Source organism: Protopterus annectens, chromosome 9.part0 (genome assembly GCF_019279795.1).
Source record: "Protopterus annectens isolate FY-2018-M chromosome 9.part0, PAN1.0, whole genome shotgun sequence".
Classification (NCBI taxonomy): Eukaryota; Metazoa; Chordata; order Ceratodontiformes; family Protopteridae; genus Protopterus; species Protopterus annectens.
Window position 1 is genome coordinate 750,432,218 of NC_056743.1, and position 12,215 is coordinate 750,444,432.

The window sequence follows — 12,215 nt, forward strand, 5'->3', positions numbered from 1 at the left end:
GTCTCAAAGAAGTCCACCAGGTTTAGGAGGCATGATCTGCCCTTAACAAAGCCGAACTGGGTAGGGTCCAGTGTTTGGAAGTTCCCAATGTCTCTGTGAATGAGATCCACGATGATGTGCTCCATAGCCTTCCAGACCAAGCTAATCAGGCTTATGGGGCAATAGTTCCCAGGTTCTGTTGTGGCTCCACCTTTGTGGAGCAGAATAACAATTGCTGTGTGCCACTCTATGGGCATGTAGCCTGTTGAGAGGCTGAGTTTGAACATTGTGTTTAGGTGAGGAGTTAGTTCATCTTTGAGCTCATGTAGGATGCAGCCTGGGACACTGTCCGGTCCCACTGATGCTGTGTTTTTGGCTTTGGAGAGGGCTGTTTTATCCTGAGTGTCTGTGATTTCAGGGGCACTATATTCTTCTGGTATGGTTATGGGCCCTTTTGGGGTGAGAGGTGGTGAAGTTTGCACTGAACCTGTCTGCCAGGATGTTGGCAATATCAGACAGTTCAGTGTATTTTGTGCCATCCTGCACTAACTCTGAGCAGATCTGGGAATTGTCACCTAGATTCTTGACATAGCTAAAGATGCCTTGTGGTTTTCTTTGGCGTCCTTGGCAATTTTTCTTTCAAAGCTACCCTTGGATGATTTTATGAGGGATCATAGTTTCTTGCTGATACTGATCAGGGATGTCTTTCCCCTCTTGGGATTTTACTCTTTTCTGTACTAGTTTCCTCCTTCTGTTGTATAGCTTGTTTATGGCAGGGGACAACCAGACTGGTTTCCTTTTCTTGGAGGAGTGAGTCTTGGTTTTGCTTGGGATAGCACAATCCATGCATTCTTGTAGGTGCCTGTAGAGTGCATTAGTAAAGGATTTTGCAGCTTGGGCAGTGTTATCCCTTAGCATGGGGGATTTGAAACTTTCCACCTCGGTCTTAAGTAATGTGAAGTTTGCTTTTGAAAGGTTTTTCACTGTGGTTTCTTTGACCAGGGGTGGGGGCGGAATGTGGATATCCAACGTGATTAGTTTATGGTCAGATCTAACCAGCAAGGGGTTGACCTCCAGTGTGGAACACCGGTCGCCCATCTTGGTGATGACCAGGTCCAATATGTTGTCACCTCTGGTGGCGGTGTTGACCAGTTGATCCAGGGCATTTGAGTTTATAAATTCTAGCAAATGTTGGGCAAGGGAGTTAGTACTTGAGTAGTTCTCCAAGTTAATGCTTGGGTAATTGAAATCACCCAATATCAGGGTGTTTGGTAGGACCTTTATGTTTCCCAGTGTTTCCAGAAATGTGGAATGGGGGTCCTGAGACATGGTGGGTGATCTGTAGCAAGCTACAATTTGAATTGCAGTTCTGCCTGTTGTTAGTGGCATGTGGATGATCTCTGAAGCATCGTGTTGTGCCACTAACCTGGAGGTGTGGGTATCCTTGATGAATATGGAATCGCCCCCACCTTTTGTATTTTGGTCCGGGTTTTGCGGCCGAATTCCGAAATGTATGGTATGAGTTGTAGCCTGGTAGTGCTGGGGTGCTCTCTGGAGCCTTAAAAAAAGTTTCTGTTACTGCACATATATCGATTTTCTCCATACTGAGGAATGCCTGCATTTTGAGGTTTAGACTTCTGGCACTGAGTAGCATTACCCTCAGTTTTTTGTTACTTGTGCTATTTACGGAGGTGGATTTGTCTTTTGAGCCTTCCCTAAAAAAGGCACTATGAGACTGGCAAGAGCCTTGGCCAGTATTCGAAAGCCTAAGGGTGACAGGTGCAAGCTGTCTCTAGTGAATCCCAGGCTGACAGACACTGGATCCCCATTTGAATGACAACAGAAGCTTAGCCAATTGTTGAAATTTATAACTTTTTCTTTGTACTGTGGTATCATTCTTGGTGAGGGCAGGATGCTACTCAGGGTCAGGGTTATACTGGCCTGGGCTACGTTATCAGAGAGCTCTGCAATGTCTCTTTTCATGTAGTCCAGGGAGGTACGGCTCAAGTCATTCACACCAACATGGACAATGACAGAGTCATAGTTGTACTTGTTCTGGAGTAACCTGAGTGCTTGTGTTAACTGGCGGATACTGGCACCTGAAAAGCAGCTAACAGTAACCTTCTCCTTGTTCAGCCTAGTGAGTGGGACATCAGTGTGCCTGACTATAGAGTCACCTATTACTGGTATGTTGGGTATGTTATTTTGCCTTAAGGGATGTGATTGCGTGACACACTAGTTTTGTGAAGTATGTGTTTCATGGTTTGTGTTGGTGGGTGGAGGTTGCTTGTATGTCTGCTTTGGAGGTCTCTGTTGCTTTTGAAGATTTTTATTTAGAGCCTCCCAGTAAGTTTTTGTGTATTTATGTGTGTTTTTTGCCGGTGCTGGTTTCACAGGTCTTTGTGAGACTGGTGCTGTGATGCAAGTAATTCCCTTCTCCTCTTGACTGTCTGGTCTAGTCTTGGGTTGAGAGTGCTTAGCCTCCAGTTTGGCTGTATAACTGCATTTCTCGCATGTATTAGTGTTTGGTGGTAGGAGGAGAGGGTTGTCTGTGTACATGAAGCAGTTGTAACATTGCCTCAAAATGCCCAGATTCAACATTTGGACTGGAGAGTACACCTGAAACTGCCCTTTGGACACACCTGGATAGGTACAGTGAGCTGCTCTACTGATTGGCTGGTAAGGTCGAATAGAGAGCCTTGTCCTTCTCTACAGTATAGGGGGGGTCTAGTGCTAAGGTTTATTATTGCTTGCTATGAGTTTTGAGCAAGTGCCGGGCTGAGAAGTGAATTGTTTGAGTGCTTAAGTTGAAAGTTTGTCTAGTTCCAAGGGAAAATTTGAAGAGTAGACTTTGTGGAGCCGGGAATACTTATACCCTAGCTTACTGGCACTGCCTGGTGCGCAAAACCGCGCTAATGCGGGTTTTATAGCAGGGAAATGAAAGAGATAGAAATTAGCCCAAAATGGCCAATAAAATACTAATTTCTGGGCTTAAACCACTCCTCCAGGGACAGATAGGCTGCTCAAAGCTCCCCTCTTTCACAGGTGAACAGAGAAACTTCCTTCTATCCAAGTAAGGAATGGGCAAACACAGAAACATGTAACACAGCTGTGAGTTAACACATAACCGAAAACACCGCTGCACCCCCCCACACCCCCCCTACTTATATATACTAACTCCGAGATCGCACAAACACAACACAAAAGCTCACTATATTACTCTCCAATCCTCACACACACTCTAACTCCCACTCAAACCCTTACAAAACACTCACTTACTTGACATAACACCTACATCCAAAACGCACCATCACACAAACAACAACTTAACATTTACATAGCGCAAACATAATCTAGCGACTGACATATATTTTTGACATAACGCAAATTCGCGATTATGAACGCGCCCTATTTTTAACATTGGACTTTATAGCTTTGAGATACTGAAATTGAAAACAGTATTGTGTTATAAAGTTAACCCATATATATATATATATATATATATATATATATATATATATATATATATTTTTTTTTTTTTTTCAGAAAATAAAGCAGATACAATCAAAAAACACTTTAAATGTACAGAAATGGCTATCACACTTGAGTGTGTAGCCGACAACAGTTAAACAGGTTATTTAAACACAAAAACAACTTTGTTAAAGTGCAGGCAGTAAAATAAGTACACTATGTAGCTGAAACAAGTTTTTAAATCACAGAAACTCTAAATAATCGGTGTTTTAGGTGGAATTAGCTAAAGGCAGCAAGAAAATGCAGAAAAATTATACTTAATCACTCCAAAGTCTCTCTTTTGTCTCTCTGCTGCTGTAGAACTCTGCAGAGCACCAGGCAGGATCTTGCTGAGCTATATACAAGCACAAAAACCTTGCAAATGCGGGTTTTATAGCAGGGAAATGAAAGAGAGAGAAATTAGCCCAAAATGGCCAATGAACTACTAATTTCTGGGCTGAAGCCACTTCTCCAGGGACAGATAGGCTGCTCAAAGCTCCCCTCTTTCACAGGAGAACAGAGAAACTTCATTCTATCCAAGTAAGGAATGGGCAAACACAGAAACATGTAACACAGCTCTGAGTTCAGCTAACCTGAAAAATGGACTATACTAGCTTGGAAAGACGGGAAAGCAAGTATTTTTTTTTTTTTTTTCAGAATATAAAGCAGATACAATCAAAAAAACACTTTAAATGCACAGAAATGGCTGTCACACTTGAGTGTGTAGCCTACAATAGTTAAACAGGTAATTTAAACACAAAAATGACTTTTGCAGGCAGTAAAATAAGTACAATATGTAGCTGAAACAAGCTTTTTAAATCACAGAAACTCTACACAAATCGGTATTTTAGGCGGAATTAGCTAAAGGCAGCAATAAAATGTAGAAAAATGATATTTAATTACTCCAAAGTCTCTCTTTTGTCTCTCTGCTGCTGTAGGACTCTGCAGGGCACCAGGAAGGAGCTGTATACAAGCACAAAACCCTTGCAATTGTGGGTTTTATAGCAGGGAAATGAAAGAGATAGAAATTAGTCCAAAATGGCCAATAAAGTACTAATTTCTGGGCTGAAACCACTCCTTCAGGGACTGGTAGGCTGCTCAAAGCTCCCTCTCTCACAGGTGAACAGAGAAACATCCTTCTATCCAAGTAAGGTATGGGCAAACACAGAAACTTGTAACACAACCCTGAATTCAGCAATAACCTGAAAACTGGACTATACTATCTTAGAAAGAATAAAACAAGTATATATATATATATATATATATATATATATATATATATATATATATATATATATTTTTGTTTGTTTTTCTCAGAAAATAAAGCAGATGCAATCAAAAAAACAGTTTAAATGCATAGAAATGGCTATCACACGAGTGTGTAGCCTACAACAGTTAAACAGGTAATTTAAACACAAAAACAACTTTGTTAAAGGGCAGGCAGTAAAATAAGTACAATATGTAGGTGAAAGAAGCTCTTTAAATCACAGAAAATCTAAAATATCAGTGTTGTAGGCGGAATTAGGTAAAGGCAGCAAAAATGCAGAAAAATGATATGTAATCACTCCAATGTCTCTCTTTTGTCTCTCTGCTGCTGTAGAACTCTACGGGGCACCAGGCAGGAACTTGCTGAGCTGTATACAAGCACAAAAAACTTGCAAATGCAGGCTTTATAGCAGGGAAATCAAAGAGATAGAAATTAGCCCAAAATGGCCAATAAACTACTAATTTCTGGGCTGAAACCACTCCTCCAGGGACAGATAGGCTACTCAAAGCTCCCCTCTCTCACAGGTGAACAGAGAAACTTCCTTCTATCCAAGTAAGGTATGGGCAAACACAGAAACTTGTAACACATCCCTGAATTCAGCACTAACCTGAAAATTGGACTGTACTAGCTTAGAAAGGTTTGAAAACAAATATTTTTTTTTTTTTTTTTCAGAAAATGAAGCAGATTCAATCAAAAAAGACTTTAAATGCACAGAAATGGCTATCACACTTGAGTGTGTAGCCTACAACAGTTAAACAGGTAATTTAAACACAAAAACAACTTTGTTAAAGGGCAGGCAGTAAAATAAGTACAATATGTAGCTGAAACAAGGTTTTTAAATCACAGAAACTCTAAATAATTGGCGTTTTAAGCGGAATTAGCTAAAGACAACAAGGAAATGCAGAAAATGATACTTGTTATTTGTTTTTCGGCTTTTCCCTATTAGGGGTCGCCACAGCGGAACTCTGGTCCGCTAATGATTGGCAGTATATTTTCACGAATGCCAAGGTGCCAGATCAATGTCCAACCTTCAACGAAGGCACACCCATTTACGCATGTCTTTCGAACGCCCAACCAACCGCGGGGAGGACATGCAGACTAGTTAATCTCTCCAAAATCTCTCTTTTGTCTCTCTGCTGCTGTAGATCTCTGCAGGGCACCAGGCAGGAGCTTGTTGAGCTGTATAGTACTCAAGTTACAAAACCATTGAAGATAGTGAGAGAGAGACACAGCACCATGTTTTGTATTCTTTAAAGAATTTCATACGTTTATTTTGGATTTGTTACTCTGAACTGGAGTACAACAGTGCATGAGTACTGATAAGGTTCATTTTCCAACATTCTATGCACTTTGCATTGTTTTTCTATTAGATATTTCTAGTCTGCATAGTTGCTGCTTGCTCGCTCAGTCTGAATATTTTTTATTTTTCTTTATGGTGCAATCAGCATGCAATATCCTTTAACCAATGCATATGTTTTTGGGAACTGTTTTCCTTACATATTGATGTTTTTTTCCATCTGCTCGTATATCTAATAATCTCTATGTGGCATAAATTGTGAGTATGACATGCTAATAACTTGACTGTATGAAACGTCTCTCATAATATTGTATAAAATATTGAAGCAAACCTGATACTATAAAGCCATTATTGCAATTTCTGGTTTTTACCCCCCTGTATCTACTGAATATCTAATATTCTTTACATAGTTTAAACTGTGCTCATAGCATGCAGTTAACTTGACTGTATGAAACGGCTCTCATAATGTTGTATAAAATATTGAAGTGAACTTGGTACTGTGTAGTCATTATAGTCATTTAAAGTTTTTAGTCTACCACTATCTACTGAAGACCTTAATTCTGGCTCCTAGCTTCCTTTTTTTTCCATACTGGCCATAGGTTTATAATATACTTGCAAGTCATCACTCTCATAATTATACTTTCTTAACCTCCTCTCCTCTCTTTTCTTCCTTTCTCACTGTGCAACTACATACTGTTTAAAGGTTTGCTGTGCTCTCTTACTACCTAACTTACCCCTTTTTCTCTCCTTTATTCCTGTGTAACAACCTTGTATTTTTTTCACCAAGCAACCCCAAGTTCAACACAAGCCTAAGAGGCTCAGAGGTTCCATTTTATCAGCGGACCCTTGATGTTCCATTACTGTCTGTAACCTGCTGATGTATGTTTACCATTTAGCTGTTTAAAATGCACTGTTTGTGTTACCCAAATTTGGCTGTCCTGCACATCACTGAGGAGGACTTGTACTCCTTACAGCTCCCCTTCTTTTCTCTTTCTCCACCACTTATTTACACTGTACTGTAATTTTGCTCTGATATTCAAGGTCTATGTCTTAGTAATTGGTAACTCTCCTGACTACTTTATTTTTACTGCACCTTCTTTTTCTGTTTTTTTCCAACAGTCAAAAACAAAAACCAAACATTCTTTATTTTTTCCTACTTATGGTCTGCTCAGTTCACTTTACTATATCACTTTGCTACATGCATTCACATACACTTGCTCAGCATTCTCCCTTTTTCTTTATCTCATCTCACTACATTTAGATTTAACATTTTAATAAAAATGTAAAACTACACTGAAATTGCTAGTCCATACTGATTGTTTCTTGCAGTAAGCGAAGCAGCCATGACCAGGTCCAACCCCCTCTGTTCGTCCTGGCTACACTCGGCTCAAGCCACTCCCCTACCCTACTCCCAGTTCACCCCCACCCCCACTACTTCGCCTCTTGTACCCCCCCAAGCACTAACATTGTAGCCAATTAAACAATCCTTACACTTCAGAGCATCAGTCAACTTACTGATATACACACTACATCTTTACTCATCTAATGTCCTCCTTTTAACCTTCTAACCCATCAATAGAGCATGCAGCAGCATACAGCTTACTCATATATATTCACTATGTCTCCACCATTATATATATCATAATTCTCCTTTCAGCTTTCACACATTGTTTCCATTTCCATTCATAACTAAGTTTAACAAGCCTCTACCCAGGTTACAAATTAATATGACTATGTCCACAACAGCACACACATTTCTTTTCATCTTTTCCCATGCTCTACATTTTCTTATTCCTCTTCAACTAACTTCATATCATACATCTGCCATTAACCCTTGTGTTTCTTCTGTGACATCAATTACTCCTATCTCAAAAAAACAAAAAGTTACTCAAACATATCGATTTGACACATCCACACTAACCTGTCCAAAAATCAAACGCCTATCTGATCACTCAAATTTTACTAAATCTCAGTTTTACTTAATTAAATCTCCTCTCATATACAAATCACTTCCCACCTATTTCTTTTTCATCTCCCTTGCTGGTGATGTTCACCCTAACCCAGCCCCCTCCTTTACCCCAACTCCATCCCCTATTCCATTAAACTCATCCCTAAGCAAGAATCTAAAATTCATTATTATCAATTTTCGCAGCATCTGCAATAAAATATATGACTTCCATGGCTGGATAGCATTGCATGCCCCCGACTTCTTAGCTGCCACAGGAACCTGGCTAAAACCTGGAATAAATGACACTGAATTATTACTGCCAGGGTATGATATGATTAAACTAGATAGAATACCCAAGAAAGCAGGTGGTATTGCATTATTCCACACTAGTCATTTCACAATAACCAAGTATTCTGGTCCTATCCCCAAATTTAATAATGCAGAGCTTATTATTACCACTCTAAAAATGAACACTTGCAAAAAACTATGTATTATAGTTGTGAAAAACTGAAAGGCTGCCAGCCCAGCCAGATAGAATCTTGTAAATAATTCTATGTGATTTGTAAATATTAATATAATCCACAGGCTGGTTTTACAAATGTAAAAGAGAATTATATGTTATGACTAAACTATATGTTGTACTGAGCTTCAAAAATGTAAACACAGTGCACTCTGCTGGAAGAAAGCTGATAAGTCAAGCATTGTATGACTGTTTGATCTCAAACTCGGAGCCTTGATGTCTGGACCAGCAAATTCTTGCTATTGTTTTGAAACCAGAGCTAATTGCTAAATTTTACATATATAATGTCTTTTATTGCTGTGGCTTCCTGCAGGTGCACATTACAAAAAGAAATGTAAATTATGCATTTCTGTTAGCCTGGGAAGTTAAATCAGAAGTGTCAAGGATGATGTCATCTAAAATGAGTCAGCAGTGATGTATTATCAATTTAAGACTTTCTCAAAGAGAGAGAATCAGAGCATTTTGGATTTTGTCTGAACCTGAACACGTCAACTCACCAGTACTTTGCTTTGCTCTGTATGTACGTAAGTTATTTAGAACATTGTTTCTCTTTGAAATAGATAGAAAATAGTAAGTTTAGTCTAGCTATTTTCTATATTTATGTCAGACTATTCTACAGTATTATTTTAAGCATTTTCCTGTGATATCTGAACTCTTGACTAACACTGTGTTGAATTGAGGAGATTTGTCTTGTGTTTTTGTTATTTATTATTAAATATGTTTAAACCTTTCAACTGTGGCTGTTTTGTGTAGATATAATTTAAGCTCTAGAATACATTGCATGTATATAGTGATACTGTCCAAGCCACTCCAATAAGCATTGCTGTTTGATATGCTTACTAATTGTATAATAATAATATTGCACAGTAAAATTGAACACACTTTGGTGCAACTAACACTAGGTAAGACTGCAATCCAAATTGTAGCTTGCTACAGATCCCCCACCATGCCCCAAGATTCTCATTACACCTTTCTAAACATACCAGAAAATATTAAGATACAACCAAGCACCCTAATACTGGGTGATTTCAACTACCCTGCCATTAATTGAAAAACTACTCAGGTTCCAACACCCTGAACCAACTAATCCATAGTCCCACCAAGGTCTCAAATATCCTAGACTTGGTCATTACCAACGTGGGAGATCTATGCTCCACACCAGTAGCTAATCACCCTTGATGTCCACATCCCACCCCCCAGTATGGAAACCTCCATAAAAAACTTCTCCAAAGCCAACTTCATGCTACTCAAGTTAGAAGGGATGAACTTCATGACACCCATGCAGATGGGAACTGAAAGTTCGACTGCTGAATCCTACACTAAGACATTGTACAAGCACATCTACGTGTGCATCATGCCATTCCAAACAGAACCAAGATGGTCTTCTCCAAAAAAAGGAACCCAATCTGATGGTCCCCTGCCATAAACAAACTATACAACAGAAGGAAGAAACTGTTGCAGGAAAGAGGAAAATTCCGGAATGCAAAAAATTCCCTCAGTAAGAAGCTGAAATCCCTCATAAAATCCTGCAAAGCTAGTTACAAAAATAAAATTACCAAGAATTCCAAGGACAACCGCAAGGCATTCTATAGTTATGTCAAGACTCTAAATGGCAATGCTCAGATCTGCTCTGAGCTACAACAGAATGGCATTAAATATACTGATCCCAAGGATATTGCCAATATCCTGGAAGATCGATTCAGTGCCAACTTCACCCCCCCCTCTCTCCCCACAAAGGGCCCATCTCAATACCAAAAGATTGCCAGATTCCGGTACTCATGCCACACATGTAAAAAACGCACTCTCCAAAGCTAAGAATATGGCATCCATGGGACCAGATGACACCCCGGGCTATGTACTACATGAACTACAAAATGAACTGGCACCTCACCTAAGTGTCAGGTTTAATCATAGCCTCACCTCAGGCTTTGTGCCCAATGAGTGATGCACAGCTACAGTTAATACCACTCCACAAGGGGGGGATCCACCTTGGATCCTAGGAACTACCGTCCCATCAGTCTGACAAGCGTGATCTGCAAAGCCATGGATTGCATTATCATGGAACTTATAAACAAAGACATTGGCAACCTTTAAACACTGGACCCTTCCCAGTTTGGTTTCGTAAAGGGCCGATCTTGTCTCCTCAACCTGATTGACTTCTTCGAATCAGTCTCCAGAGCCGTGAACAAGGGTAAGGCAGTCCACACAGCCTATCTGTACCTCACCAAGGCCTTCAATACCACCCCCCACTCTGGAATCATAGATAAACTAAGCTGAACATTAATCCCTAAGTCACTTGACGGGTTGCCAGCTGGCTTTCTAACAGAACCCACAATGTAAAAATAGCTGACTCAAAATCCAGCTCCAGACAAGTGACAAGTGGAGTACCTCAGGGTTCAGTCCTGGGACCGCTCTTGTTTGGCATCTACTTCTCTGAAGTATAGGCCAGCACTAAGGGACTCTGGCTAACAAAGTTCGCAGATGACTGCAAACTGGGAGCCATTATTGAATCCCCAAATTATGTGGATATTCTACAAAAGGACCTTACAGAAACAGATGCTTGGTGCCAGAGCCATGGGCTCAAGCTCAATGCCAAGAAATGTATAGTTATCCCCTTTGGGAAAAAACATGTACCCGTGAATTACCACATATGTGGCAGTACACTAAACACCAAAAGTGTGATAAGGGACTTAGGGACACAGGTATAGAGTGGTCTCACCTTCGATAACCACATAGCCACAACAGTCAGGAAATCCTTCTATGTGGCACACCTCATCACTAAGGACTTTTCATCCAGAAAAAAGGAGGTCATTGTCCCACTGTACACATCCCTTATTAGACCTGTTATAGTGTACAACACCCTGTTTGGTATGTACTTCACAAGACATCTGCAACAACTGGAAAGGCCACAAAAATACCTCACTAAAATAATCACAGGCCTAAAGCAGATGCCCTATGCTGATCGTCTAAAAAAACTCCAACTGTACTCTGTCGCATATTGCCTACTCAGAGGCGATTGACATATAAGGCCATGTCAAACCCAGTGCTGTTGGACATGCTACACTTAAAGAAATCCCAATCCCTCAGAGCCACATGCTCCAGAGATCTAAACCTGGTCATCACAATGAACAAAACATGCTGGAGGGATAAGTTCCTGACCCAGAGACTCCTCATACTCTGGAATAGGCTGCCCATACATGTCAAGCTGAGTGCCTGTTTGGCCCTCTTCAAAAGGAACCTTGATGATCGGATGGGAGATAGGGAATTCACCTTGGGGATCACGTCAGTCAACCTGCTAGACAGGGGACCACGGAAGTAAATATTCTGGGAAGAAATAGCCAGGGAATTGTTATGGCTAGGCTTGTATAGGCCCTAGGTCTGATAGCATAGTACCAACCTCTGAACCTACGAACTTATGATGTATTGATGTATTATCAATTTAAGACTTTCTCAGAGAGAGGGAGAATAAGAGCATTTTGTATTTTGTCTGAATCTGAGCACATCAACTCACCAGTACTTTGCTTTGCTCTGTATGTATGTAACTTATTTAGAACACTGTTTCTCTTAAAAATAGATAGAAAATAGTAAGTTTAGTCTAACTATTTTCTATATTTATGTCACAGTATTATACAGTATTATTTTAAGCATTTTCATGTGATCTCTGAACTCTTGACTAGCACTGTGTTGAATTGAG

At 40.1% G+C, this 12,215-nt stretch overlaps 1 protein-coding gene across 1 annotated transcript in view; it reads left to right on the forward strand.

Moving 5' to 3' along the window:
* LOC122811507 (1-phosphatidylinositol 4,5-bisphosphate phosphodiesterase delta-1-like) overlaps positions 1–12,215 on the forward strand; it is a 969,949-nt gene that overhangs the window by 89,698 nt on the left and 868,036 nt on the right. The gene's annotated exons all lie outside the window — the stretch shown is intronic.